Genomic DNA, 7,718 nt, shown 5'->3' on the forward strand with positions numbered 1-7,718 from the left:
AAATTCCACACCAAACGGACCATTAAAAGGGGGTGAACTGATCATTTCTCTCCTTGGGGGGCCCCCCAAAAAACCTGTCATTTTAATGTTATTTTAATGTTAATATTACATAATCCAAAAACGCTTAGTCATGTCACGTGACGTGACGTCAACATCCAGTAATGGCGAACAAATGTAAACAAACACTTTGTTTTACCGATACTTTTGTAATTTCTCTTCTGCTTTGTTCTAGAGATTATTAAACTCCATGACAATGTCTCCAACGTATTTAACTGGTTAAAAATAGTATTTATACAAGAGTTTTAACGAAAAATATCAGGAAAAAATGTACAGGAATAAAAAAAAATTCAGCTTTCAAAATATTCGTCGATAAAAAAACCGATCTTTATATTTACGCTAGCCATTTTGTATATTACCACGTGACCTGCTATCTCTTAAACTGGAGGGGGGGGATCCACTTGAATCCAACAAAACCAGTAATTTTTTTTTTCTATTATATATACAGCATTTTCTATAAAATTAAGTGTAGACTTTATAATTAAAACAAAAAATGTTATTCATACTAAAAAAAAAAAACGCTTAGTCATGTCACGTGACGTGACGTCAACATCCACTAATGGCGAACAATTGTACCTATTTATTATGCCTCCCCACGGGACAGTTAGACACCAGGGTCGTTTTTTTAACGTGGAGAAAAGGTACAAAAATAAAAATTGTCTCAGTCGTGGAGGATTTCTCCTCCACCGAAAGAGAACAAGAAATAGAAGTGCAGCATCTGAAGAACAGATACTACACTTTGATCTTGACCAAAAGGCCAAGAATGCGAACAATTGTAAATAACAACTTTTTTCACAAAACCAACACCGTCTTTCTTTTTTTTCTCTCTCTTTCTCTCTCTCACCCACTTACTCTTCCCTCTCTCTCACCCTCTTTCTCTTGACGTCACACCACTGTTAAACTGTGGGGGGGGGAACACATTCCCAGGCATTATCTCCTATAGATGCACATTTTATTAGAAATTCAGCTTTAAAAATATTAGACGATAATAAAAATATAAAACCAACACCCTCTTTCTCTTTTCTCTCTCTCTCACCAACTTACTCTTCTCTCTCTCTCACCCTCTTTCTCTTGACCTCCTACTACTGTTAGACTGTGTGTGTGTGTGGGGGGGGAAGAGGCAGCTTGAAAACCAACAAAAACAGTGCACAGTTTCCCAAGCATTTGGGGTGGGAAGGGGGGGAAGAAGCCGAGCGCACAGTTTCGTGTGAGAGAGAGAGAACAATTCTCAACCTATATACTCAACAAATTTTTTATCTACAGATTTGAAAGTTTGTATATAGGGTATTCAGACATATGGAAATATATCTAGCATAATCTATCTATTATATCTATAAAAGTGAAAATGTGTGTGTGTGTGAGGTAGCCAGAGAGAGAGAGAGAGAGAGAGAGAGAGAGAGAGAGAGAGAGACAACAATTCTCAACCTATATATTCAATACATTTTTTATCTACAGATTTGAAAATTTGTATATAGGGTATTCAGACATATGGAAATATATCTAGCATAATCTATCTATTATATCTATAAAAGTGAAAATGTGTGTGTGTGTGTGTGTGTGCGTAAGAGAGAGAGAGAACAATTCTCAACCTATATACTCAACGTATTTTTATCTACGGATTTTAAACTTTGTATATAGGGTATTCAGACATATAGAAATATATCTAGCATAATCTATACATTATATCTATAAAAGTGAGAATGTGAGTGTGTGAGAGAGAGAGAACAATTCTCAACCTATATATTCAACAAATTTTTTACCTACAGATTTGAAAATTTGTATATTGGGTATTCAGACATATGGAAATATATCTAGCATAATCGATCTATTATATCTATAAAAGTCAGAATGTTTGCGTGTGGTTGTGTGTGTAAGGTTGCGAGAGAGAGAGAGAGAGAACAATTCTCAACCTATCTATTCAATAAATTTGTTATCTACAGATTTGACCATTTGTATATAGGGTATTCAGACATATGGAAATATATCCAGCATAATCTATCTATTATATCCATAAAAGTGAGAATGTGTGCGTGAGAGAGAGAGAGAGAGAGAGAGAGTAAGTACAATTCTCACCCTATATATTCAACATATTTTTTATCTACCGATTAGAAAATTTGTATATAGGGTATTCAGACATATGGAAATATATCTAGCATAATCTATCTATTATATCTAGAAAAGTGAGAATGTGTGTGAAAGAGAGAGAGAGAAGAGAGAGAGAGAACAATTCTCAACCTATATATTCAACTAATTTTTATGTACAGATCTGAAAATTTGTATACAGGGTATTCAGACATATGGAAATATATCTAGCATAATCTATTATATCTATAAAAGGTAGAATGTGTGTGTGTGTGTGTGAGTGAGTGAGTGAGTGAGTGAGTGAGTGAGAGAGAGAGAGAACAATTCTCAACCTATATACTCAACAAATTTTGTATCTACAGATTTGATAATTTGTATATAGGGTATTCAGACATAAGGAAATATATCTAGCATAATCTATCTATTATATCTATAAAAGTGAGAATGTGTGTGAAAGAGAGAGAGAGAACAATTCTCAACCTATATATTCAACAAATTCTATCTTTACAGATTTGAAAATTTGTATATAGGGTATTCAGACATTTGGAAATATATCTAGCATAATCTATTATATCTATAAAAGTGAGAATGTGTGTGTGAGAGAGAGAGAAAGAACAATTCTCAACCTATATACTCAACAAATTTTTTATCTACAGATTTAAAAATTTGTATATAGGGTATTCAGACATATAGAAATATATCTAGCATAACCTATCTATTATATCTATAAAATGACCATGTGTGTGTGTGTGAGAGAGAGAGAGAGAGTCAGAGAGAGAGAGAGAGAACAATTTTCAGCTTGTGTGTGTGTGAGAAAGAGAGAGAGAAAGAGAGGAAGGAAAATTCTCACCCTATATATTCAACAAATTTTTTATCTACATATTAGAAAATTTGGATATAGGGTATTCAGACGTATGGAAATATATCTAGCATAATCTATCTATTATATCTATAAAAGTGAGAATGTGTGTGTGAGAGAGAGAGAAAGAGAGAGAGAGAGAACAATTCTCAACCTATATATTCAACTAATTTTTTATCTACAGATTTGAAAATGTGTATATTGGGTATTCAGACATATGTAAATATATCTGGCATAATCTATGTATTATATCTATAAAAGTGTGAATGTGAGTGATGGAAAGAGCAAAAAATTCTCAACCTATATAACCTATAAAAGTGAGAATATGTGTGAGAGAGAGAGAGAGAGAGAGAGAACAATTCTCAACCTATATATTCCACACATTTTTGGGCACAGATTTGGAAATTTGTATATAGGGTAGGCAGACATATAGAAATATATCTAGCATAATCTATCTATTATATCTATAAAAGTGAGAACTTGTGTGTGTGTGTGTGTGTGTGTGTGTGAGAGAGAGAGAGAACAATTCTTAACCTACATACTCAACAAATTTTTTACCTACAGTTTAGAAAATTTGTATATAGGGTATTCAGACATATGGAAATATATCTAGCATAATCTATCTATTATAACTACAAAAGTTAGAATGTGTGTGTGAGAGAGAGAGAGAGAACAATTCTAAACCTATATATTCAACAAATTTTTTATCTACAGATTTGAAACTTTGTATATAGGGTATTCAGACATATGGAAATATATCTAGCATAATCTATCTATTTTATCTATAAAAGTGAGAATGCGTGTGTGTGAGATAGCGAGAGAGAGAGAGAGAAAAAGAGAGAGATAAAAATTCTCAACCTATACATTCAACAAATTTTTTATCCACAGATTTGAACATTTGTATATAGGGTGTTCAGACATATAGAAATATATCTAGCATAATCTATCTATTATATGTATAAAAGTGAGAATGTGTGTGTGTGTGAGAGAGAGGACAATTGTCAACCTATGTATACAACAAATTTTTTATCTACAGATTTCAAAATTTGTATATTGGGCATTCAGACATATTTCAATATATCTGCCATAATCTGTCTATTATATCTATAAAAGTGAGAATGTGTGTGATAGAGAGAGAGAGAACAATTCTCAACCTATATACTCAACAAATTTTTTATCTACAGATTTGAAAATTTGTATATAGGGTATTCAGACATATGGAAATATATCTAGCATAATCTATTATATCTATAAAAGTGAGAATGTGTGTGTGTGTGTGAGAGAGAGAGAGAGAGAGAGAGAGAGAGAGAGAGAGAGAGAACAATTCTCAACCCATATACTCAACAAATTCTTTATCTACAGATTTTAAAATTTGTATATAGAGTATTCACACAAATAGAAATATATCTAGGATAATCTTTTTATTATATCTATAAAAGTGAGAATGTGTGTGTGTGTGAGCGAGAGAGAGAGAGAGAGAGAGAGAGAGAGAGAGAGAGAGAGAGAGAACAGTTCTCAACCTATACATTCAACAAATTTTTATATATAGGGTATTCAGAAATATCGAAATATATCTAGCATAATCTATTATATCTTTAAAAGTTAGAATGTGTGTGTGTGAGAGATAGAGAGAACAATTCTCAACCTATGCACTCTACAAATTTTTTATCTACAAATTAGAAAATTTGTATATAGGGTATTCACACATATGGAAATATATCTAGCATAATCTATCTATTATATCTATAAAAGTTAGAATGTGTGTGTGAGGTAGCCAGAGAGAGAGAGAGAGAGTAAGAACAATTTTCAACCTATATATTCAACAAATATTTGATCTACAGATTAGAAAATTTGTATATAGGGTATTCAGACATATGGAAATATATCTAGCATAATCTATCTATTATATCTCTAAAATTGAGAATGTGTGTGTGAGAGAGAGAGAGAGAACAATTTTCAACCTATATACTCAACAAATTTTTTTATCTACAGATTTGAAAATTTGTATATAGGGTATTCAGACATATGGAAATATATCTAGAGTAATCTATCTATTATATCTATAAAAGTGAGAATGCGTGTGTGTGTGAGAGAGAGCGACACAGAACAATTCTCAACCTATATATTCAACAAATTTTTTATGTACAGATCTGAAATATCACATTTGTATAGAAGTAGAAATCTTGATACCTACTCTGATACCTAATAAAAGAAAGGACACTCTTTAGGGCGGATTTTGATTATAACAAGTCACTAATTAGAAATTATAATAAACATTCTAATAATTTAAGAATTTTACCAAAATAAAATTGCATGGTAATCACCCAATTTCTGCCACAAAATTTTGATTGGCAGAACTCATAAACATAAAATATATATTTTCTAATTTCATCTTTTTTTTTTCTTTTTACATAATCTGGTTTGATGTTTTCCCAAATATTCAAATCACTATATTTTGCTGCTTAATATCAAATACAGCAACTGAGTTATTTTTATGCATCAAACAATTACATTTTCTCATTCATCCAAACTAATCACTGAACATCAATTTCATATTTTCTTCACTAAAATATTACTGTGCCTGATGTCATCAAGTGGAGCGGATCATTTTTTTTTCATTTGTTCACACATTTTTCCAATTTATATATATTTTAAAGATTCTTAGCCTATGTCATTGCATACCAATCTGTTTATTAAAAGTTAAGGTTCACTGTAAACACATATGTTACACCAAAATAAAAACGCTTCAGATAATGTCTTGATATTCAATTCAGTTTCTCACATGACATCTTATGAAGTTAGTAGAAATGTTACAGACTTTTGAATCTCAAACACTTTCAATACTGTGCACTGATATTTTCTTTTTTGCAATATAAGCACATTCATGATTTTTTTTACAAACGTTAAAAACTTTCACATTGTGTAGCAATATACTGAAACAATTATAAAAATATTTGTTTTTATTTTGAATGATGCAGGGCATCTGAAGAGAGATTTTTCTAACAAAATGAAAGTATAATTTTTAGCAATAGGTATCTAGGAAAAGGCCACTACATATGTTATAAGTTCCAAATTTCCACAACCTGGCAAATACTGGTACATGCTAGCAAATTTAGATTTGCAATTACAAAATATGATTCTAATTTTTTCCTTTGCTCTTTATTCTAACACTACACTAAGTTTACTGTGTTATTTCGCTACAGTTGATATTGTGTAGAACAATAAGAAAATCATAGTGAACAATGCATTCAACAAAATTTCACACACATTTCTAGATACCTATATCTAATAAGTTCAAAAGAAAGGACACACTTAGGGAGGTATTTTGGTGGTCAAGTCACTAAAAAGAGATTAGCTGGTTTCCCGGCATAGCCCAGGATATAATAAAGATTGACTGAAATACATGTTCTAGCTGGTTTCTAGGCGTTGCCAGGGATGTAATATAGACACATTATGTTGTATATTACCTGTTCTCTTCTCCCTAAGGTAAAACAATTTCATATACATGCTGTAAATTACCTATGCTAGGGATAAAACATGAACAATATCAGTCCTAGGGTAGATAAAACAAATAATACATAGAGATGAAAGATTCCTCTCCCCTAAGAATCAAACATATGTTCAATATCTGCTTTTGTTTTTTCATTGTTTATACGGTCCCGAGCAACGCCGGGTAGCCCTGCTAGTCTATATATATAAAAGGCAAAAATCGGTGTGTATGTATGTATGTATGTATGTATGTATGTTTGTTTGTAACGCTAAAACTTTTGAAAGACGGAACCAGAGTTGACAAATTTGGTATCATATTGCACCTTGATCACCCGGATGACAAATATCGAAATTTCACGTCAAACGGACCAGTAGAAAGGGGTCAACTGATCGTTTTTCTCCTAGGGGGGCCCCCAAAAAAACCTGTCATTTTAACGTTATTCAATACGTGTCACGTGACGTGACGTCAGCTCAAACTTTTGACAGACACAACCAAAGTTGACAAATTATGTATCATATTGAACCTTGATCACCCGCATGACAAATATCGAAATTCCACACCAAACGGACCATTAAAAGGGGGTGAACTGATCATTTCTCTCCTAGGGGGGCCCCCAAAAAAACCTGTCTTTTTAATGTTAATATTACATAATCAAAAAACGCTTAGTCATGTCACGTGACGTGACGTCAACATCCAGTAATGGCGAACAAATGTAAACAAACACTTTGTTTTACCGATACTTTTGTAATTTCTCTTCTGCTTTGTTCTAGAGATTATTAAACTCCATGACAATGTCTCCAACGTATTTAACTGGTTAAAAATAGTATTTATACAAGAGTTTTAACGAAAAATATCAGGAAAAAATGTACAGGAATAAAAAAAATTCAGCTTTCAAAATATTCGTCGATAAAAAAACCGATCTTTATATTTACGCTAGCCATTTTGTATATTACCACGTGACCTGCTATCTCTTAAACTGGAGGGGGGGGATCCACTTGAATCCAACAAAACCAGTAATTTTTTTTTCTATTATATATACATCATTTTCTATAAAGTTAAGTGTAGACTTTATAATTAAAACAAAAAATGTTATTCATACTAAAAAAAAAAAACGCTTAGTCATGTCACGTGACGTGACGTCAACATCCACTAATGGCGAACAATTGTACCTATTTACTATGCCTCCCCACGGGACAGAGTTAGACACCAGGGTCGTGTTTTAACGTGGAG

The 7,718-nt window shown here is 32.1% G+C and overlaps 1 pseudogene; it reads right to left on the reverse strand.

The window, feature by feature from the left end:
• Positions 1-693: 693 nt before the first annotated feature.
• On the reverse strand, positions 694-827 carry LOC145274741 (U2 spliceosomal RNA; annotated as a pseudogene).
• Positions 828-7,718: the final 6,891 nt, after the last annotated feature.

This window comes from Euprymna scolopes, chromosome 4 (genome assembly GCF_053919585.1).
Source record: "Euprymna scolopes isolate OS-2025 chromosome 4, ASM5391958v1, whole genome shotgun sequence".
Classification (NCBI taxonomy): domain Eukaryota; kingdom Metazoa; phylum Mollusca; class Cephalopoda; order Sepiida; family Sepiolidae; genus Euprymna; species Euprymna scolopes.